The sequence below is a fragment of the Balaenoptera borealis genome, assembly GCF_965194805.1.
Source record: "Balaenoptera borealis genome assembly, chromosome: 3".
Classification (NCBI taxonomy): Eukaryota; Metazoa; Chordata; class Mammalia; order Artiodactyla; family Balaenopteridae; genus Balaenoptera; species Balaenoptera borealis.
The window spans coordinates 43,872,314-43,896,871 of record NC_138866.1 but is presented as its reverse complement, the minus strand read 5'-3'; the positions used below and the strand labels follow the sequence as shown (position 1 = coordinate 43,896,871).

The following is a 24,558-nucleotide window of genomic DNA, read 5'->3' as shown; positions in this document are numbered from 1 at the left end:
ACATGGCAGGACTCCATTACATTTGTCATCCAGATGGTCCAGAATATGATTATATTACATTTTTAAAAGATTGTCTTTTACATAAAGTCAATGACTTTTTAGAGAGAGTGCAATGTCCCCTTAGAATACATACTTGGTCCTGGATTTAAGGATTCTAAATAAATTTTACAAGCTAAGCAGCGTCTTTGTCCCCAGAATTTATTTTCTTGCCACAGGACTGAGCCTCTGATTTAAAGAACAAAAACATTCCTTCTTTGCTATGAGGCAAGAGTCCAGGTCCTGATCAAATAACTAGTCTTCATTATCTAGCCAATTACTATTCTCCAGCTAATAAATGTAAGACTGGGTGTTATCCCTTAAGGAGCTTACAATCTACTTCAGGAGACAAGACATAAACATATAAAAATTTCCATATTTAAATGTATTCAAAATTTGCTAATGAGGAATCAGCATTTCTCGGTCAACTCACAAGATTTAAAGTAAGCTATGGAAACATTACTTGTCATTTACATTTTTTTTTGTCATTTACATTTGAATACTTCAAAAAACTTCAAATCATACTGTGATCTTGCTGTGCAGTGAAAAACACACCATCTGGAAGATGCCATCAGTTGGTTTGAAATGAAGAAATCTGATAGCATTTAGACTTTGACTTTCTGAAAAACACCTGTGTCATTAAAATGACCTTGAAAGTTGTGACCAAAATACTCAAAGCCATGAGAAATCTCCACAATCGAATTGGGTATTATTTTATATCTGAAAAAGTTGTATGGTCATAAGAGATTAAAAGTATATGGAAAGAATGCACACTTCTGGTAAGTTCAAAGATCTTTAGAATTAGGGAGAAAAGAAATTTACATACAATAAAGAGCCAAAAATATGTCAAATATAATCTAGTGATTTTCCTGGGTGGAGGTGTTCAGACTCGGATTACAGAAGAATTAGGTAAGACAAAACTCGAACTCAGGGCACAGGTCTATCTGGGATCACCCATTTGGCAGTGGGGGTTTAAATACAATGACTATGAAGAAGCAGCAGCATATTCTATCAGGATTGCTGACAAGAATCCAGCCTTGGTCCTACTTGGAAACTCTGGTCATTAAGCGACCTCAATCCTTAACATGGCTTGAGATAATTCAAATCTTTCAGAATGAAATGTAAAAGTGTTAAGTGTAGAAGTGTCCACTCAATATGTTTGAGTGGAAAGAAATCTGCATATTTGGTATATAATACTACTTGTAATATTTAAGAGAATCTGTCCTGTTAGAGTAACTTATCAGCCTTGTAATTCCAGTATTAAGATGTATGAGCCAGTAATTGATTTAGACTTGTGATTTTAAGTTGAAATCTAACTAAGTTTATAAATAGCACTGGATTGTCTAAGAGAGCTTAAGAATCACCATATACAAATTTCAATTATTGGAATTATAAGAACAAGTTGAGTACTTGAGAAGTTTGGTCTATCAAACAAAGGACTTTAAAAGGAAATCAAGTACATTAATTAGTAAATGTAATTGAAATTATTTTAAGATATTTAAATTTATTAATTAAATTAAAGTGTATTCGAAGGCCAGTTTAAAAAGTAATTGTTAAATTTGCTAGGCTAATGAATAGAATAATAAAAATTTTAAGTCAAACCTAAAAGCTTATGGAAGAGCTAGGTTTTTTAATTTGTAATTTAGTATATCAAATATTATTGTTTTAAAACTAAAGTTATCTTCTGAAGAGTATCTTCTGCACATAAAAAAAAAGACTCACAATTTATAAAATAAAAATGCTTCTTCTTTCACTGTATCATTCCAAGTGAAAATATCTTATATTAATCATCTTTGTAATTGTAGTATAAACTATGTTTCACTTTTCTGATGCAACTGTAAAATAACTACCACTAGCATGGTCTCACTGGGGTCATCAGGGAAGTGTAGTGTTTGTCTTGCCAAATCTTAGACAATGTGGCTGACTTCTGGATGGGTGCTTATCATGGAGTGGATAATGTGAAGTCTGAAGCCCAGGTCACAGGAATAAGTTCTCATAGTGATACACCCCAACCTCTCTCCTTCCTACATTATTCACAATGCCCTCCCAGTTCACCCCTCACCCATTTCCATTACAATCCACATCTCACTTTTAGCAATAGAGACACTGCTCTCATGGAGCTCCCTCATATACTGAAGAATCTATTTGGGTAATAGCTATTGCTGTGGACTGAATTATGTCTCCCCCCACCCCAGATTCTATGTTGAAGCCCTAACCCACAGTGTGAGGGTATTTGGAAATAGGGCCTTTGGGTGGTAATTAGGGTTAGATGAGGTCATGAGGGTGGGCCCCTCATGATGGGATTAGTGTCCTTATAAGAAGAGACACCAGAAACAAACTCTCTCTCTCTCCCCCTTTCCCTCCCTGCCTCCCTCCTTCCCTCTTCCTCTCTCTATTTCCTTCCCTCCCTCCCTCCCATGTGAGGACACAGTGAGCTGGTAGCTATCTAAAAGCCAGAAAAGAGCCCTCACTGTGGAACTCAATTGTCTGCCACCTTGATCTTGGACTTCCCAGCCTCCAGAACCATGAGAGATAAATTCCTGTTGTTTAAGCCACCCAGTCTATGGCATATTGTTATAGCAGCCTGAGCAGACTAAGACAGTTATACCTAAGGAATAGTGCTTCTGATTAATAAAGATAGAAAAGATATCAATTGCATCCAAGATTATCTTTCTAATTAGCAATTTCAATGATGACTAAAGGACTCAAAGATAATCAAGACACTACACACTTTCTTCTACAACATCTCATTTAATTGCTCATTTCTAAACCTACTCCAGGGTTGAAAATCATCTAAGAGACAGTTGAATAATAAAGAGATTTTTTCCAGATTATATAAAAGAGCAGTCCCACAGTTGCTGATGGAACTGTGTGGTAAATAACAATAATGGCCCCAATTTTTCATTCCTCCCTCTATCCATACCCTGTGTCATGTCCCTTCGCCCTCCTCTGTGGGCAGGATAGCCTGATGGTAGCACCCTGTACCTGACACTGAGCTCACTGTGTGTCTTTCTTTGTTCAGTGCAATGTGAAATGATAGGCTGCAAGCAGAGGCTTGATATGTGCTCGTGCATTGGGTTTGCTCACCCTCGAACTTCTGCCATCAGCAGGGGACAAGACGAGGCTAGACTAATACAGGACAAGAGCTAAGTCACCCCAGTGGACAAGCCCAACCAAGGTCAGCAGGACTACTGAGATGACCTCCAGATGGCCACAGATACAGGACCTAGAACACAAACTGACACAGACAGCAAACATGGAAAACACATGCTCTACCCAGTCATTCCCACTGGTAGAGGTGATAGATGATGTTTCTTTGCACACCCTGATTTAAAAACTTTCAGGGAATCAGAGCTGGTATAAGTTTAAAGTACTGTGAAAATAATTGGACTCTGACCTACAGAAGTGGCTTCAAGGTCTTTTATCAAACCAAACGATGAAGGCCTTCAAATCCTACACAGAGTTATTTTCAGAGTTACTGGAAGGTATCCTTCACATGAGGATATTCCTGTTTAGTTCTGCCTAAAATAATTTTCAACATAAGGTAATTATTCTGTCAGGAACACAGCCATGTTATCACCCTGCACCTTGGCAAACAAGTGTGTCCTGAGATCATCATTAAAGAATCTGTGAGGTGACAGAAGTGATGTGTCTTTCAGGGGCTGGAGGAGGGACTCATCCCAACAATATGTTACATCCAGAAATTGTTCTTTTTTTATCTAAATTGGACCAAAGCAAACCCAGAAGAACAATGTCTGATGAACACTCTTCCCCTGCTCCCTGGATAAGAGAGAAGAAAACCTAATAGATCTCTCACATCTCTAATTCCTGTGATTTAGATCTCAGTAATGAAATGAGAAAGAAGCTCCCTGAATCATTTTTAATCTGAGCCTTTTCTCTGAGGAAAGGTCCCTGAGGAGTTAATGTCATGTCACTAAGTAATTAGATCTCCATTGCTTAGCAAGGATTCTACACCAAAGGCAGGGTAATTCTATTAGAAAATGAAACCACAACATTGTACAGTTCTGAAGCTACTAAATTTGTATTTAATTATCCAGGTAATGTAATTATGCAATCAGTTCTAATCTGATATCAAGAGGAAAAGTTCTTGATGTGGTTTTTTTTGCAAGGTTTTATGAAAGGGCCATGCAATTAATATGACATGCTTAATTACTGAAATGTAAAGATATCTTTGCAAGAATATATCCTCATTCAAGCATGTATGCTCTATTAGCTGCTTAGATCTTTGCCATTACTAAGGTATTTGTGGCTTCTTATCTTATAATGACCTATGGTAATAATTAGCCCCATAATAAAACAAAGACCTTAGCACTGTGTTGCAAAGCTCAGTTCTACACATTATTCCAGAGAACAACAGAGAAAAAATAAGGATTCAGAAAAGAATTTAGATTCCCTTAAATGCTCATAAGGAAAGTTTTAAAAATCTATCCAAATCATGAAAATCTACCTGAAGCACACATTTTCAAATATGGAAAAAAAAAGAAAAATCAAATACATATCATAGATAATGAAGTGGATTAACATGTGCCAAAGTAAGATTCTTCCTTTATAGCTATTAATCACTTATAAATACAGACTGCAGAAAGTTCCTTAAACAGTGGACTTGATTCCTAGAGCTAATATCTGCTCTGCTTTACCAAGGTAATTATTTAAATTCCATTTTTTTTTTCTGGCACACCTCTACTACGTAAACAAAGTTTCCTATATGCTTTATTTTACTTGATTGTTTCTTTAAGATTTTAGTTGTTTGCACTATGGCCCCCTGAGAAAGAGAGAGCTTAGTAGCCTAAAGAAACAGTGTGCAGACAGGAACTGAGGTGTTTAGCTTTTGGTAAGCCTTCCTTTTCCTATCTTGAACTGTGGAATTTTCCAAAGTCTTCCATTACCATTTTTGAAATTAATGAGCCTACTAAAAACATCACTTGAAGTCAGAAACTATTCTTCTGTGTTGTTTCTCCTCACTTGTTTATCCCTTTGGCCAATAGCTACACAGACAATTTTGTTTCCCATCATGGGCAGAAGCTCGATGTGTGGTTGTTATTATTTACTGTGAAACAAATGACCACAAACTTGGTGATTTAAAACAGCAGAAATTTATTTCTCATAGTTTCCGTAGGGCAAGATCCACTGGGATGAAATCAAAGTGTCAGCTGAGGCCACAGTTCTCACCTGGGGCCCAAGGTCATTTTGTGGACAGAATCCATTTCCTGTGGTTGTAGGACTGAGGTCTTTGCTTTTCTGTTTTCCTACTAGCAGTTGGCTGGGGACCTCTCTCAGCCCCCAGGTGCTGCCCGCAGTTCTTTGCCATGTGGCCCCTGTAGGCAGTTCACAACCTGGATGTTTTTCTTTCCTCCAGGCCAGCTGGAGTGTGTTTCTCTGCCTCCTCCTTCTGGGACCAGCCAGAGAAAAGTCTCTGTTTCTAAAGGGCTCATGTGATTAGGTAATCTCCCTATCTTAAGGTCAACTGATGTGGAACCTTAATTACGAAATCCCTTCAAAATAATACCTACTTTAGTGTTGGATTGAATAACTGGGAGAAGGGGTGTGTCCCCCATGGCTTGGGACCATCAGTTCTGCCCAGCATGGGGGACCTGTCAGGACCTCCATCTCTTCTTTAAAATTGCTCTGGCATCTGCAACTTTCTCATGAGGAAGGCATTTCTTTGGGCTTAAGTATTTCTAAGAATGTCTGTAAAATAAAACCAACTACTTCATCTACTTCTGTAATACCATTGTTGAGCATTTGCTATTTGCCAAGCACTGTATATTATCTTATTTAATCTTCTTAGCAACCCTATAAGAAAAGTGTTATTGTGCCCACTTTATATATCCTCAGGGGAAACTGAGGATCCGAGAGATAAAGAAACTTGCAACAGAATCGTGCAATTGTGCAATTGTTTACTGACAGGCTGATATTCAAATTCAGGGCTGTCTAATCACACCACCCAGCAATTCCACTCCTGGGTATATATCAGAAAAAAACAAAAACACTAATTCAAAAGAATACATGCCCAATGTTCATAGCAGCATTATTTACAATTGCCAAGATATGGAAGCAACCTAAGTGTCCATCAGCAGATGAATGAAGAAGATGGATAAAGAAGATGTGGTATATATATATACAATGGAATACTACTCAGCCATAAAAAAGAATAAAATTTTGCCATTTGCAACAACATGGATGAATTTGGAGGGTTTTATGCTAAGTGAAGTGTCAGACAAAGAAAGACAAATACTATATGATATCACTTACATGTGGAATCTAAAAAATACAACAAACTAGTGAGTATAACAAAAAAGAAACAGACTCACAGATATAGAGAACAAACTAGTGGTTACGAGTGGGGAGAGAGGAGGGAGAAGGGGCAATTTAGGGATAGGGGATTAAGAGCTACATATTATTATGTATAAAATAAGCTATGAGGATATATTGTACAACACAGGGAATATAACCAATATTTTATAATAACTATAAATGGAGTATTACCATTACATACTGTTAATCACTATATTGTACACATGTAACTTATATAATATTGTACATCAACTATACTTCAATTTGAAAAAAAACAAACTCAGGGCTGTCTGACACCAAAGTGATGGTTTTTCTCACCATACTACTCTACCTCTCTGTATGAGTCAGCGTTCTGATGGAAAACAAACAGCATACTCAAAGAGGTCTAATCAAAAAGAGCTTAATTAACTTAGGATTCTTTATAGAAGTGTGGGTAATGTTTAAAGGAGCCAACAGAGGAGAGAGCACCTGGGGATTAGGGGTGATGGGAAGCCGTGACCACCTATAGGCCTACAGGGACAAGGAGAGGGAATGGAGATGACAGAATCTAGAGAAAGCTCTGGCTGGGAAGAAACCCAGGCGTTGACACAATCTGGCCCTTTAAGGAGAGGGGTTGCAATAACCAACTTACCTCTCTCTTCCACCTCCAATCCCCTGGTATTAATTTCCATTAGCCAAACCCAGTTGGAAGCCAGAGGGCAAGAGAGCCCAGGTGATGCAATCCCCTGGATCAGCATCCCCAAGCACTGAGCAGAGCATCATGGGGCGGGGGGGAGAGTGGGGCTAGAGAGGGGAATGGAGAATAACCAGAACCATCCCTAACATGCAAGTACCTCTGCACGTGCAACACATGGCAAGCTTCTTGAGGCCAAAGTCTTTGTCTTCTATTTTTTTGTCTGAGTGTACTTTTCAGAGACAACTACTTGATGAACACTTGATTTATCGATGGTTAGCATCTTGACAAGAGTATTAGTTTGTTAGGGCTGCCATAACAAAATACCACAGACTGGATGCCTTAAACAACAGAAATGTATTTTCTCCTAGTTCTGGAGGCTGGAAGTCCAAGATCAAGGTGTTGCAGGTTTGGTTTCTTCTGAGGCCTCTCTCCTTGGCTTGCCTTCTCACTGTGTACTCACAAGGCCTTCTGTGTGCATGCCCCTCTGATGGTTCTTTGTGTGTCCAAACTTCAAAGTACAAAAGTGTTAAGGAGGAAAGGTCAACTAGATCAGATATTCCTCATAGTCAAATAACTTAAGGATCAGGAGTGTCCACTGGATTTGGAGGTCATGATGACTTGGACAAAGGCAGTTCCGAAGGAGCAGCAGGGATGAGAGTCTGACTGAAGTGAGCTCAAGGAAAATGAGGGGAGCTGGAGATACTGAGTCGAGACAACTCTTTAGTGCAAATTTATGTTTTCTAAATGTCCTGTTTTCACTCAAGGTTGGGGCAAGCTCTATACATGAAATGATGTGTGAAGGCAAGAGGGCAGGTCAGTCTGTCACTTCTAAAGGGCAGAAACCACCCAGGCCCAGGCAGTCTGACTTTGTGTCCTGTGTCCCGTTTCTCCCTTTCTGGTGCCTTTCCTAAGGCTGCTTCCCCTTCAGGATCTGGAGGTCCACCCTTTCACATCCTACTTGATAGCAGTTACTGGCAAAAGTGCAAATCAGTTCGTTACCTCTCTTGGGGGTATTTGCCAGCAGGGAGAGGAAGCTTTGCCAGGTCGTGAACCTTCCCCATGACTCCTCAAATCCAGTGATAAATGCAGCTGGACACCCAGCCTGTAGATAAGGGTGGGCCTGCTGTAACTATTCTTAAGTGTTTCTTAAAAAGGAAAACCAAAATGATCCAAATAGAGAGAAACAGCCTAAAAAGTGTCTTGCCTGAGCAACAGGGAGAAGGAAGCAGGCCTCATCTCTCCCCCTCTGAGAGGCCATAATGCTCTAAGGTCTCAAAGAATGCCCCAATTTATACAATTCACTGCTGCAGCATTAAGCCTGAATGGCATTTGGTGGCAGATAAAGTCTTTGTATGTCATACAGCGGAGGGCTGTGCAGCCAGATCTTGTTTAGAATAACATTTAAAACCTGGAATTCAAATGATATGTCCAGATAATTTCTGTGGTAAACCCCAAACCAGTTATGCCTCGGGTTAAGCCTCTGCATTTCTTTTTTTTTTTTTTTTTTTTTTAATTATTAGCACCTTTAATTATTATTTATTTTATTTTATTTTTTATTGGCTGTGTTGGGTCTTCGTTTCTGTGCGAGGGCTTCCTCTAGTTGCGGCAAGCGGGGGCCACTCTTCATTGCGGTGCGCGGGCCTCTCACTATCGTGGCCTCTCTTGTTGCGAAGCACAGGCTCCAGACGTGCAGGCTCAGCAATTGTGGCTCACGGGCCTAGTTGCTCCGCGGCACGTGGGATCTTCCCAGACCAGGGCTCGAACCCGTGTCCCCTGCATTGGCAGGCAGATTCTTAACCACTGCACCACCAGGGAAGCCCAAGCCTCTGCATTTCTAAACAACATGCCTTTATTCTCTCCAGGCCAATACTCAGACCTTCCTGCCAGCAATATCAAATAGCAAGAGGCTGAATGTACCCTCTGTGTGAGCATTAAAGGATAAGCAGCCAAGGAAGACAGCACCTCTCTGCCGAGGAAATGTCCATCTTTGAGACGTCTCCTTAACACACACGTCCAGTTGGCTCATTCGGTTCCTCGGTTCCTTGAGTTATTTGCTAATCTCTAAAATTTGAAGAACAAACCAAAAAACTAAACAAACCCCCAAACATCCCATCACTTCATACAAATAGAGCTCTTAGTTTTCTGAATTTCTTTTCTTTATCCCTCTCACTTGAACAGATCTCTCTTGGTCATTGAATGGCATCTTCTTGCTGTATCTTGTTTCACAGGATCAGAGTTTGGATGCACTAGGAAAACTGACAGAACCTCCTGGTGACCCTCTGGGGCAAGAAAATTAATCCAATCCTGGCAACAGAGCGAGAAAAGGGACAGCATTGGTTTATGTCATTTAATCCTCATTTTATCATGGAGGAAACCAAGGCCTACAAGGTAGTACAGTGTCATGATCAAGCTTGTAAGATGTGCCCATGATGTTGACGGGGCCTGTGCTAATGTATGTCCCTTATGAATGAACCCTCTTGTCTCAGGAAATCGCTCTGCCCTTCCCTCCTGCCTCCCATAAAGGAACCTATCCTGTTAGACATGTGCTCATGGTCACATCAGGCACCAGGAGAAGCCTTGAAGCATCTACACTGGTTTCCTCTGGATCACTTCCATTTAAGATCAGAGCTCATAAAATGAGTTGCTAAGGTTTTCTGCTTCACATACTGCCCCAGAGCACTATCTGATGCAGAGAGGGAAATGTATAAACTCAGACAGCAAGCACATTTCTGTCCACTGGGGCAGGGACATACCCTCTGTAGAAGTCCACTGGGCAACATTTTATTACTTTCGAAGTAATAGAAGGATATTTTTTTTCCCCCTTCGGGTAAAAAAAAGTTGCAGTAGATTCTTTTGCTAAAAGAGTCATTTAAATATTACTGGTCACGTCACATTGTAGTTGTTTGGAAATAATTATATCCATATCACAGACAGTAAATAATAGACGTACCTTCACTAACGTTTTATTCCTGTTCTGTTTTAATATGGCAAACTTAGAAGTAATTTAATCTCCCAGTAAATTGAAGTGGTAGGGGGTTCTTCACACAGAAGACTGCAAGTTATTAATTCCGGACAGTCTTCATCTTGTACAATTAGTCACTGTTTGCAGCTGGAAATGTTTTATTAATTTTCCATAGTAGTTGATTTTCCACAGTTTTCTCAGTTTAAATTAAGCAGTAAGAGCTGCTGTTTCTTCTTAAATAAATTTTCTTTCCACAAAAATACATGCCTCTGGCTATGTCAATTTTCCCATTTGATTAAAGTGCCAGCAGGCAATTAATAACTTAATGCATTTTAAAGTACTTTTGGAAAAAGTAATTTGAATAGCCAAACTGGTGTATTTGAATTGATTGTTACAGAAGATTTAGCAGGCATTTGAAAATCCTAGAACCTTGGAAAGGACGAATAGAGCCCAGCAACCAAGTCTGGTGGACTGTGGGGTGGTCTCCCTAAAAGGCACTCACACTTTGGGGTGGTAGGGGCAGGTGGTCACCACTTTGCAGGAGGCTGGAGGAAGAAAGGCAACCTCAAAATGGGGGTGTACAGAAGACTCTAGGCTATGATGGTGTGGTCTCAGTGGGAAAACCATTTCAAAAGCAATGAGACAACATGGATGAACCTTGAAGACATTATGCTAAGTGACATAAGCCAGACAAAGAAGGACAGATATTGTAGATTTCACCTATATGAGGTGCCTAGAATAGTCAACTGCGTAGAGACAGAAGGTAAAATTGTGTTTGCCAGTGGCTGAGGGGAGAGGGGAATGGGGAAACCTTAGTGTTTAATGGGTACAGAGTTCGTTAGTAGTGATAAAAAATAATGTTCTGAAGATAGTGGTGATGACTGCACAACATGAGACTGACGTAATGCCACAGAATTATACACTCAAAAAGGCTTAAAAGGGTAAATTTTATGTTATATATATTTTACCACAATAAAAAAAAAAAGCAATGTGGCCTTTTTTCATGTTCAAGATGTAGAAGCAAGGATGTGGTGGTTCCTCCCATGCAAAGTACTGCATTTCTGGGGTCTTCTGGTAGGAACCATGATCAGCTACGCTGACAGCACAGGAGTCAAAATTCTGTGTACTGTCTCCGTGAAGTGGATCGAGGGACGGTTGAACAGATTCCTGCTGCTGATGCAGGTTACATGGTGATGGCCAGAGTCGAGAAAGGCAAACTGGAGCTCAGAAGGAAGATACATGCAGCAGTGGTAATTCAACAACGGAAGTCATCCTGGAGAAAGATGGTGTGTTCCTTTATTTTGGTATCATGTGGAGGTCATAGGAAACAGTAAAGGCAAGAGGAGAGGTTCTGCCATCATAGGGCCAATTGCAAAGGTGTGTGCAGACCTGTGGCCTAATTGTGTCCAATGCTGGCAGCATTGTATGATTCTCCAGTGTTTTTGTTTAAAAAAAAAACCACCCCATTAAAAATTATTTGCTCCCAACCACCCAAAAAATAACTAATGAGGATATTCAAAGCTAATTGGTTTCCTTTTTTAAAGAAAACACACAAACAAAAAGGAAAACATGCCCTAGTGTCATCTTTAGTGAGAGTTAGGGCTTCTGTTTGACAGTGGGGTCTCTAACTGACCTCTGCTTAACTGACTCAGAGGATTAGCCAATGCCATCTGCTGCATCTGTAGGATCTACTGACCAAGGCTCAGGAAAAGCTGATGCTCGTCACCACTACATATGCTTGTGCATTCTGCTCCCACCGGTTTGTTGAATGCCTCCTAAGATTCGGTTAGGATTGTCCCCAAACATGTTTACACCAGGTTATTTTAATTATGCAATTTAATTAAATATTATGTAAGGTGAAATGTGAGCTCACAAAGAAAGAGAGTTGTTTCTATGAAAACCAGATTGAATGCCTTAGGAAAACTTGATAAAGTTGAGCTCTAAAAAAATATTGCAGATGTACTAGGTAGGTGTGGACAAAGTAAAGTTAAATTGAAGGGGAACATTACAAAAATAAAAAGGAATTCTGAACTTAGGTTGCTTTATAGGTGTCTGTAATGTTTGTACTTTACTTGAAAGACACAAGCTAGGAACCATGGGGGAGGCACCCTGGGCGTGTTTTAAACCTAGATGACTGGAAACTCCAGCCGACTCATACGCACCGGCCATGGCTCCCATCCAGCCGCACTGGATAAAATAACTTTCACCAAACTTTCAAGCTTCCAGAGCAGGGCGCCAATAATCATTTTTATGGCATAGTCAATGGATTGGTAGGAGCTGCTTAGCTGGTGAGTTGAGAAGTAACCTGAAGTTAAATCTGAACTCGGTAAGCAGGAGTGCAAAGAATCAACAATGTTTTTCAGGAGTGTGAAAGGGAAACAGAGTAAAAAAGTACCACATATTCACCACGAGTACTCTGCAAAAAGATAGATAAGCACAAATTAAAAACCAGACATTCCAACTGCTCGTTATTTTCTTTTAGCTCTTTGCCAGATCTAAGCCCAAATCTACTTTTACTCAAATAAAATGGCAGGAGTCATCCAAAACACCCTTCTTGTTTCAATCCTAGAGCCATCTATTCATGGCCATAATGAGATACCCCCTTGCCTTGTGGAGCAGTAAATTAGGTTCCACAGATGCCGTTGCACTACCCCTCCAAACCCTCTGCTGCAAAATATCTTATTTGCTCATCGTCTTTCCAAAGAAACGTCAGCAACAATTGTGTTGGACTTCTTTTGAAAAGTTCATTCTTAGAAGCCAGCCAACTTATTCCTTCAATCATCCACCTGCTTAAAGAATTTTTAAAAATGTTTTTGAAGAATAACATCTTGTGCCTGGGAGATGGCGTTGGATTATTTTCCTAACACTGAGCTGACACGTTCCTGACAGCCCTAGTGTGGATATTGAATCATGTGCATGGTCCCAGGAAAGAAAGGAATGGTGATTTATGTTGTGGGTATCAGTTTTTCACACATCTAAGAGTGTGATGTGCTTCAGCCGAGGGCTTCAATTCACTTAGTGCAAGAGGAAATGGCAGCTGGGTTGCAATGATTAAAAAACGTCATGAAATAATAAGATTAATGCTTTCACCAGCTATTGCTGAGAAGTAGAAGGTCAGTGTGATGCTTGCCATGTTTGTTATTAAGAGTCAGGATATCAGAATGGGTTCTTCTTCCAGAGACCTCCTGATGGGAAAAAGGGGAATTTAAAACTGTCAAATCATTCACCCCTTCAAAAATTTCTTTTATTTACCCTTTTTTAAAATTTCTTATGCCTTATTTCTTTAGCCAAATTTGTAGTGTTTTGTTTTTGCTGTTTGTCAGTTTTTGTGCAAAAGGAGGCTATTAGATATACTTCAGTGAATCAACAAGTTTCTTAGTTCCAGGTCTCTAAGAAAATCTGTCCCAACTTTCCTCACCTAAAAAGAACATATTTGTGTAACGTAAAAGAAAACAGTACCATAAAGAGGCATAAAAAGCAGATATATCTTTTCAGATTAGCTTTGGCTACATATAAGAGCATGACCAAAAAAACCCAAACAAGAAACCAAACAGAGGCTTAAATGAGATAGAGGTGTCTTTCGCTCATAAAAGAAGTCAAGGAAAGGGTGGTGTTGATGATGAGGTACGCTATGCATATGTAGCGGCAGGGAGCATAGGAAAAGTCTCTGTACCTTCCTCTCAATTTTGTTGTAAACCTAATACAAAGTCTTTAAAAAAATTTTTTTAAAGAAGAGAAAGAAAGAGAATGAATACTGCAGGTAAATAGCATTCTTGCCCTCAAAGGAGCATCCATAATCTGGGAGGATAATTTTAGAGAAGGTAACTTTTGTACTTACCTTCAAAATTCCCTTGTTGATACTATGAGAATACATACGTATTGAGGTGGATAGATCCTTGGAGGGGTGCAGTCTGAGTTTCTTTGCTAGAATTTTGTTTATAGAGCACCAAAGCTGCTCTCACCACCGTCACCTCCCCACCAGATGTGAAATGTTTCCGCTAATTCAAGGAGGCAAGTTCAGAACATTTTGAAAATTTTTGTTTTATTTTGCTTCTTAACAGAGTCCCAGACCATCCCTGTCCTCCTACCCCATCCTCAGAAAATTTCTAGACCAAGAATCGATTATGCCTTGTCTGTTAACACTAAAAAAGAAGACCTAGTAATGCAAATTTCTATTCATTGAGAAAGTTAAGTACAGTCTTTACGGACAATATGTAGAATGTAGGAGAGTTGCCATTTCTTCCTGCCATCTGTGAGTGTATATATTTGGTTTTTTGGCGGGGATATTCCCCCACCTTCCTTAATTCTTTCCTCCTTCCCTTCCTTCCTCCCTCCTTTCTTTCCTTAATTCATCACAAAAGATTCAGAGTTGGTGTACAATTCCTGACGAATGCAAAAAAGCTCTAAATCTCTGATTCTTTGATTGCTGAGGAAGCAGAGTTCCCCTGCTTGGGGCAGCAGGAGACAGCTGTCTGCTGCAGGCTCTGGCACCAGGTCTCCCATCCAGGCATCCTCCAATGCCTCTGCCCCTAGCCCACTGCCAGCCAAGGGTGTTTCAGAGAGAGCACCTCTTTTCTGCCTTTCTGAAGGGTTATTTCCACTGAATTGTGCCCCTGCCAGTTCTCTCTGAGCTCACTTGCATTGATTCCTAAAAATCATCAACATCTCAGCTTTTTTTCCTTATTCAACTGCTTGCAAATATTAAGCATGGGGTAAACTTTTCTGAAAAGTTAAATGGAAAAGGTGAGTTCACAGGGTATTGAATGTAGAATGCCCTGTACTCTTGGTTGAGGGAAAGAGCATTCTAAGCAATAATTTTAAATCCTTTTTAGTGAATACCTTGAAGCAATGAAAAGAGCAAAAAAGCAAGCTCAGTGGAGAGCATTAGGCAATTACCATTGAAAATTATTTAAGCTTAAATAACTAAAATAATTTATTCTATAAAATCATTTGAAGTACTGGAAAGGATTCTACATGGCTAATTTGCTTTCCTATGTACCAGCTGAAGAGGTAAGCACAAATGTTGAATTCTGAAACTCTCAACTTAGTGAATTAATATAGATTTGGGAGTGGCATTAAATACCTGAAGATGATGAAGAGTGTTTGCCACAAATGGATTAGCAAATGGGATTAAATGATTTCCAGTGATATGAAAACGTAATAAAATGAAAACCCTGAGTCCCCCACAAGTGATGACCTTCTCCCCCAATTCTTCTGCCATAAAATGAACACTTACTAGTATTTAGAGAGAACCACTAGAGTGTGGTGCTTAAAACATAGACTCTGGAGCCAGATCGCATGAGTTTGAATCGCAGTTCTGCCACTTCAAGCTATATGCCCTTGGGCAAGATAACTAAGCACTCTGTGCCTTGGTCTCACCTGTTAAGTAGGGCCCATGTGTGAATTACTAGTGTAAGTGCTTAGAGGCGAGCCGAGCACACAGGAAGCACTATGTGTTAGCTATTCCTATCTGTTACACACGCATTCTTTGCTTGTTGGGTAGCTGTCTTTGGAACTGTGAGCTCTGGCGGAGCTGCATCCATCACCATGCCGGATGCAGTGGTCCTTATAGTGGGATGCTCACATCCCATGGTTCCTCACCATTCCTGGAGCTGGGGGTAGGATTTTGCGCGCTTATACTGGGGGTGGGGGAGTGTCTTCTCATCTCATTTCCACTGCTCAGGATGTTCACTCCCATTGTGTGGAGGGGTCCAGTGGTTGCCTGTTCCTGCCCTCAGGACTCCACTCGATAAAGATTTCTTGAGTACCTGCCATGTGCCAGTCCCTGGTGAAGCGCTGCTAATACTGAGACTGACAAGCACCACCTATTCTGGAGGCCACAGTGAGACACAGTGTGACATAATGAGACACAGAGACAAACACACAGAGGCAAGCACAAAACACCAGGAGAGCCAACAGGATGTACCAACTGGGCTTTGGAAGGATGAGGAAAGACTTTACCCAGAGGATGACTTACTAATTGAATGTTGAAGAATTGATGAGATTCTCCAGACAGGCAAGAAAGGATGAGACAGGAGAAACCAAGCACCAAGGTGCCTAGAATGTGACTAGTTTGGGGAATAGTAAGTCATGTTCTATGGATCTTGCCCTGGTCTTGGGTCAACCCTCTGGCAAGACTGGCTCGTCCACATGGCACTTTCCTAGGTAAGAGGACAGAGTTCAAGTGTGGTGAGTTGAGCACAGGATGGACCACCCCTACTGCTCCTGGGCTGGGAGCCCCATGCTTTGGTCCTGAGCTCTGGCTTCCACCTGTTGTTGTCGTTCTCCTCAAGGTTAGGGACTACATGTGACTCTTTATATCTTCTGTGACAGTGTCTCAAACTGGATTTCTCAGACCACCTACAACAGAATCACATGGGAGCATGTTTAAAAATGCAGATTTCCACTCCCTATCCAGCTCTACTGAATCAAATATACTGGGGTGAGTGAGGGAAATCTTCATTTTTAATAAAGAAAAGGGCTAGGGTAGAAATATATTTTTTTAAAACATATTCCCCCAGGTAATTCTGATACTGTAGTAAGGAAACCACTGCCCAGTAGGGCCCAGTAGAGTACATACTCAGTATTTAATAAATGATAGACTAAATGGCTATCTAATGGTGGGATGTGGTCCATACCAGGTAGGGCAGAGGAATGGAAAAGTCCTGGAGTAGGATAATGGGCAGTAATTTCCATCAAAAGGAAGCTTGACAACCTAAGTGTCCATCGAAAAATGAATAGATAAAGAGGATGTGATACATACCTACAACCAAATATTACTCAATCATTAAAAAGAATGAAATAATGCCATTTGCAGCAACATGGATGGACCTGGAGATTATCCTACTAAGTGAAGTAAGTCAGACAGAGAAAGACAAATATCATGATATCACTTATATGCAGAATCTAAAAAAAATGATGCAAATGAACTTACAAAACAGAATTTACAAAACAGAAATAGACTCACAGACTTAGAGAATGAATTCAGGGTTACCAGGGGGGAAGTGTGGGTGGGAGGGATAGATTGGGAGTTTGGGACTGACAATGTGCACACTGCTATCTTTAAAATAGATAACCGACAAGGACCTACTGTATAGCACAGGGAACTCTGCTCAGTATTCTGTAATAACCTAAATAGGAAAATAATTTGAAAAAGAATAGATACATGTATATGTATAACTGAATCGCTTTTCTGTACACCTGAAACTAACATTGTTAATAAACTATGCTGATATAAAATAAAAATTTTTTTAAATTAACAATTACTCCTAAATTTTTCGGAGCTCAAATTTACTTGATTGTCTCATAAATATGCATTTCTGTATGTATTATATATGTTAAATAAATGCACACACACACACACACATACACACACGCACACACAAGGAAGTTTGAGGTCCTGGGGTGGGGAAGGAGCGGATGCGGTGTGGGCCATTCTGAGTCTTCTTTCCAAGGCAGCATCTAGGTGGAATCCTTGACTCAGAGCCCTCTTCTGCCCGTGCCCCCATCTCCTTTCCCAGACCTTGCTCTCCACAAGGCACCTTTCCCCTAATTGCTTCTCCAGGGCAGGGTTAGACAAATAGCTATCTTTGTAGCTTCAGTGAGCACAGAGCCCGCATCGCTACAAGCAACAAGGTTTGCTGTGGTTAGCGACACCCTGGTTTCTCAGGCTCCTCCCCACTCCTCTTTTCAAAAAGGGGAAAATCTATTTCTTCAGACCTCTGTAGACCAGCAGATGAATCAGACAAAATTTTCAACAGGTGATAACGGCTGAGGTGAATATGGTTGACCCTTGAATAACACGGGTTTGAACTGCAAGGGTCCACTTATATGTGGATCTTTTTCAATAAATACTTCTTACAAGGAATTCCCTGGTGGTCCAGTGGTTGAGACTCCACGCTTCCACTGCAGGGGGCCCAGGTTCAACTCCTGGTTGGGGAACTAAGATCCCGCAGGTCGCCCATCGCGGCCAAAAAAAAATTTTTTTTTAAAGAAATACTTCTTACAGTACAAGGGTGGTTGAATCTGTGTACGTGGAACCATGGATACTGAGGACCACCTGTAAAGTTACACGCGGATTTTAGCCTGTGGGGAGGGTCAACACCCCTAACCCCCATGTTGTTCAACAGTCAACTATATATCACAAATTCCAGGTAAATATATCCAAATGAATATATTGCAAATTCCAGGTAAGAGCTTTATAAGCACCGTCCTTCCAAAGCCCTGGTTTTCAACCTTGGCTGCACATTGGAATCACCTGGGGAGCTTTTAAAAGTACTCCTGCCAGGTCTCAAGTCCAGAGATTCTGAGCTACTGGTCTGGGGTGCAGCCTAGGCATTGGGGATTATTTTAAGTTCCTGAAGGGGATTCTGATGTGGGTTGAGCATGACTGCTGTAGAGACACCATCATCTGAGAAATTCCAGTGGTAGATTCTTTAAGCCTCCTAACAAGTCAGTCCATGGAAGGGTAGTTGGGAGCACGAGGGTGGAAAACCCCCTCACTGGGCCCATGAGCTGGATAAAGGGAAGCTCAGCAACACGTGCTCACGACCATCTAAAACATCTCTAGAAACAGAAGGAGGTGAAGAATTGCAAGAGGTTGGAAGGAATTCTTTGATAAATAGCTTGATGTATAAAATGATTAATCTCCCAAAGGGCACGTTATGAGGGGCAATTGATGGTTTCCAAACCGCCTTATAAGAAGAATGAGCTCCATTAACCATATGGGTTTTGCTTTACTGGGTGGCAATTAGAAATTTGGGGCCAGAGCTGAATTGTTGATACCAGCAGTTGGTGTTCTCCAACCTTCTCACCTAAAGCCTTTGGCGTTTCTACATTTTGAACAAAAATGTAAAGAATATCACTTTGAAAGGGATCCGAGTTATTAAGTTCTCTTGTCTTAGTCTGTACCTGTCCATCATTTCCTCTACCTCCTTGGAAAAAAGGCTCTGGTCCAGGTCCTGCCTCTGCAAAGACAGTGATGTCCAATCCAGACTGCTATTGACAATGAAGGGGGAAGCTCAAAGCATACTTCTTTCTGAGATAGCATTTTTATCACAGCTATTGTAAAATCTCTAGCCAATTTAGATTACTTTTAACTGTGCAATTATAAAATACATTTGCCAACATGTTTCAATTTTTTAAGAAATCCTTACTAATGTTGGTACTTAATACGCATTTTTGTAAAGATTTTACTTCTTTTTTAAGTCAATTCTTAATCTTTCTTATCAGGCACGTAAGTGAAAGGATAGGCTGCCTGAAAAGGGATCCTGAGCAGAAAGTGACATCTTTCTGGAAATTAGTTGGATGACAAGGCGATAAACAGCTAGACTCCCCAGTGAAGGGGAATCAGAGATCTTGCAGCTGTCATCTGAAGTCAACCTGGTTGCAACCACACAGCTAGTGCATTTTCAATGTCATGACCCATTAGCTTGCATATAAACTGCTAAATAACCTAATTTAACAGCCACATATTTGAAACCAAGCCTTGAAGTAAGTGTTCGGCAGGTGTGGTCTCTCTCTCTAGCACCTTATAATCTTAATGGGGAGAGAATGTATGTTTTTCCATACTAAGCAGTCATGAAGCCAACTCTATCTCAGCATAGATAGGTGATAGATCATGTACCTACATTTTAACTCCATTATTTCATCTGCAAAATCATGATACTTACACACTGGGTTGTTACTAAGTGAAATAACTGTACATCATTGAAATAAGATATTTAAATACCTGAGCATTAAGTAACAGCTCAAGAAATGTTACTTCTTCTCCATCTATTAATCAAGGGGAGAAAGAACTTAAAGATCATCTGGTCTAGTACCTTCATTTTAAAGATAAGGAAACTGAGGCCCAGAGAAGTAAAATGACTTGCCCAAAGTCACACAGCTAGGAAGAGGCAGAGCAAATAAATAAAGTAAGGAATCATATGTGTTTTTCTTTGGATTTCTCAGAAAGTGATTGTCAGAGCTCTTCAAAATTGCACATTGTCCTCTAAAATGGGTGCCCCAGAACAATGACCTGAGGTCATTTAAATGACAAAATATAAGTCCCCCTTCTAGGTATAAAGCCACATTCATCTGTTTTCAGTTGAGAAAGCTGCTAATGGCTCTTACCATGTCTTTCCCAGCTGAAGCACAGAACTAAAGCATTTGCAGTCTAAGGATTCCCTCCCACTGTTTGTAGATCAAACACAAACAGAAACAGTAGGAGGCCGGGCCATCTCTAACTGAGAGAATCAATATCAATGAAACAGACAAAATCCCAAAATCTCAAAAATAATGAAAACAAAGATATCCAAGTAATAAAATCTGCTGGAATCACAAAGACAACACAACCCCGATCTCAGCTGGCTCAAAGAAAGTGTCCATTAACAAGGGATTAACACAAGGGAAGTATACAACCAGTCAATAGGAAATGAAAGCATTTCACAGTCTAGCCCCATTTGAGCCCACCCTCGGATTATGGATGCGGGTGTGCTGAGATGGTGTGGTTTTGACTAGAGAGTCTCCAGAAACCGTTAGCTATATGCCAACTTAAAGAAACATCCCAAACCGCTATTAGTTGGACTGAAAATTTGGAACTGATGCACCAGAAGATGAGACAAAGCACTGATTAACTGCTCTTTTTAGGCTTGTCTGTTGTAATTTTCAGCAGACCCTTGGAAAGAAAGCCTCGATCACTGTAGTACCTTTTAAAATGTGCATTTTAAAATATCAAAGTTCCAGAATGTCAGAGATTTGGGAGTCTCTGGGAGAGAGGGGAAGGGAAAAATGAAACAAAACAAAGTAAAACAAAAAACTGGAATAAAATTTTATCATCTTATCATAAAATAAGTAAAATGGCATTCCCCATGCCCTGTATGAAGATCATGTGGGCATTTTTCAATATAAAATACCATAGCGTGCATGAAATCAGAAGCAAATCTCAAACGAATATAGTTGACCTGTGAGCATAAATTAGTACAATAATTAAAGTCTTATAATGATTGTAATATTTCTAGTTAATAGCCACGTAGCCCATAGATTTGCATTAAATGTATGACATTTATGTGATAAAATTCAAACATTTCATCAAGTGTTAACACATAAAAAGTAAAATAATTCTTTTCTTTATTTTTTGCTTATTTTATTTGTGGGAGAAGCTATGACTACATCCATTTGATTAGCATATCTGTGACCAGGTACAATGACTTCAGAGGAAATGGATTTTATGAGTTTGTTTGCTGATCATTAGGAACTCCAAAAAGAGCCTCCATTTAAAAAGACTGCCTGGGACTTCCCTGGTGGCGCAGTGGTTAAGAATCTGCCTGCTAATGTAGGGCACACAGGTTCAAGCCCCGGTCCAGCCTTGGATGGGGGAAGATCCCACATGCCGCAGAGCAACTAAGCCCGTGCACCACAACGACTGAGCCCACGTACCACAGCTACTGAAGGCCTCACTCCTAGAGCCCGTGCTCTGCAACAAGAGAAGTCACCAGAGAAGCCACCGCAATGAGAAGCCCGTGCGCTGCAACGAAGAGCAGCCCCCGCTCGCCACAACTAGAGAAAGCCCGCCATGCGCAGCAACAAAGACTCAATGCAGCCAAAAGTAAATAAATAAATTTATAAATAAGTAAATGTTTAAAAATAAAAATAAATAATAAAAAAGACTGCCTGGCACTGTGGCCACAGCAAACTCTGTGGTCTGAACTGCAGAATTGCCCTGGCGTGAAAATTTGAGTTTTACCCTTGGCAACTTATTACCACAAAAGGAAAAGAGTAAAGAACAAAGAAGAGGGAATGGCCAAACTTTGAATCCCTCACAGACAGCTTAAAGAGGTTCAGGATCATTTTAATTGAAAATGTCCCAATGCTCACCAGTAGCTAAGGGGACATATTTCACACATGACCGGCTGGTCAGGACACACCATCAAATATCTGATCTGCAACAGGACAGAATGTTTAAAACTGGGACTGCCTCCAGAAGGTCTGACAAATCCGTGAGTTTCCCTATAACGGATTCTGTTGCTGGCCTAGAAGAAAGTCATGTTTATGATGGCTTCTCCCGTTCCTTCCTGAGTTTGCAATCCAGGGTCTAACTTATCAACTTCTGTCCCTGAAAAATCTTTCCTCCACAGCTTTTGTGTCTACATGTTTGTATACACAGCCTCACACATATCACCCACTTGTTTTCCAATTACTAAAATAGTTCTCATTTTATCTACAGCATCCCATGTCTGCTAAGAAGAAAATGTTATTTTACCAAAAACGTGAAGCTTAGTTCCAATAACTTGCTACCCAAAGGCAAAGGATTTGAGGCAGCTCTTTGGGGCTAAAAACACATTAGTAAAAGCTTAGATAGAATAAGGGAAAAGAATTAGTTTTGGAATTGTTTTCTGTATCTAGCTGTTGGGAGAATCTTTTCATGTAGGTGGTCTCCAAACCTTAAAAAAAAAAAATCACTTAGCATTCTGTCTTTTAAAAAAAATTTCTCTAAACAGAGACTATCTTAATATTGCACAACTGAACTGCAGCCAATTGTGCTGCAATCACCATCATCCAAGGAGGGTTATAAGGAAGGTGGGATACTAAACCTTCTCTGGTGGGATTTCAACATGGTGCCTTAAGTCAAAAAAACCTGTGTGCCTACTTGTGCCAGTCAAGTGTGGGAATGTGATAAACAAGATAAGGTCCTCAGGAGGCTGCAAAGCACTTAAGACATGAGCATGGGTTTTGGAATCAGATAACCCTGGAATCCAACCCCAAAGTGACAGATGCTAAAATTACTTGTCTAATCAGTCTCTTCTTATTCCTTGCTAAAAGAATCCAGCTTTACGTTCATTGTTCAGATAAAAATACTGTTTCCTGGCTTTCCCGGCAGATAGAGGTAGCCATGAAACATATTCTGGCCAATGAGATGCCAGATATGATTCTGGGGAAACTTTTTAATTAAGAAGGGCAGCCGCAGCTGGCAGGGTCCTTCGCCTCTGAGTCCTCCTCCCCTCTTCCTGCTAGAGGTCTAGCAACCACATGGCAATGACGAACCCAAGGACAAAAGCCAACACACTCTGAATGGCAGAGTGGAAAGACACAAAGAGCCTGGGTCTTTGAGCCAATGCAGCAACCCTAGGTGGCCTCCCTGCAACATCTTTTTGCATAGACCAAGTAAACTCCAACTTGCATTAAGCCACCAGCTGTCAGGTGTTCTATTATTTGCAACCAAGCCATTTCTGAATGATAAATCAATGTCTCTGAGCTTCATTTCCTTATCTACAAAATGGAGATCTAATCTTTATCAACTTTGAAGATTTGCTGTAAAACCTGGTTGGTACATGTATAATTCCTAGCCCAATACCTGACTCACAGTAATAATTGGAGGCTATTATTATTATTTATTGGTAAGATTGAAATGAGTATTTCTTTTTCTTTCAGGAAACTTAAAGGAGCAGAGCCCAGCTTTCCCTGAGATGGGGACTCTTCTGGGCAAGGTGCTGAGGTCATTCTGGGGTGGAAGCCTTACCTAAGTAAGATGGTCTATAAATAGCCAATATCCAAAAACTGCATCCTTCTGTTCTTACTTTAGGAGATTTTTCTGGCTTATTGCTAATGCACACTAGCTGTTTCTAACACTTAGAGAGCAAGCTGTTGCTTTGTTTATAGTGAAACCGAATTCCTTGGCTGTATTTCATTCCTGAGCAGTAATGACAGCAGCAAACTGCAAAATTAGCATCTAATAGGGCATTTCAATGAAAAACCAGAGAAACATTATTTGGACCACAGATTTTTGCCTCCAAAGATAGCACTTCTTTTTTTTCTTTCTCTTTTTTTTCTTGAGTATGTGGAATTGCCGTTAACTCTGCTTTATTTAGTGTGATATGCTTTTGGCCTCCTGGTTTCAATTTTGGGGACAAAATGAGCAGTTGTTGCTTTTTCAACTTGTATAAATTAGTTTTAGGAGAAGGCTGTTGATATTTGGGGTCCAGCACAATCAATACAAGGGGCTTAAAAATAAATCATGTGTGGTGATTTAGAGCATCCCTGGCCATGTCCATCACAGCAGCAAGGCCCTGGGCGTTACTGCCCTACCCCTTCTGTTACTTTGCTACAACTCAGCCCAATCACTTAACAGTAACGCCTCTTTTTCTGAACTTCAGCTAAGCTAAATTTGGAATGCTAGTCAATGGAGGGTTAGATTTTGTCCAGGCCAGAAAAAAGAGCACCTATTTGCTAAGGGGCCTGTTTGAGGAGTGATAACTGGAGCACATAGCTACAATGAGTCTCTCTGTCAGTAAAGCAGGAGTTTTCCACACTACAAAAATTCCAGTCAACTTTTCCAAGGTATTTTGAGTTTCTCAGTTTCCTAGAGGCAGGTGTACACTAGCACTGTCCAGCAGAAACATAATGTGAACCACAAATGCCAGTCACATATGTAATTTTAAGGTTTTTAGTAATCACTTTTTTAAAAAAAAGTAAAAAGACACAGGTAAAATTAGTTTCAATAATATATTTTACCCCAAAATATATCCAAAATATTATCATTCCAACATGTAATCAAAAAAGTTAATGAGATAGTTTTACCTGTTTTGTTTTT

General features: G+C 40.3%; 1 long non-coding RNA gene across 1 annotated transcript; it reads left to right on the top strand.

Moving 5' to 3' along the window:
- The first annotated feature begins 524 nt into the window (after positions 1-524).
- LOC309626231 lies at positions 525-14,831 on the top strand. Its single transcript, XR_014243053.1, has 2 exons — positions 525-8,498; positions 8,845-14,831. It is a non-coding gene; the product is annotated as an uncharacterized lncRNA (long non-coding RNA).
- Positions 14,832-24,558: the final 9,727 nt, after the last annotated feature.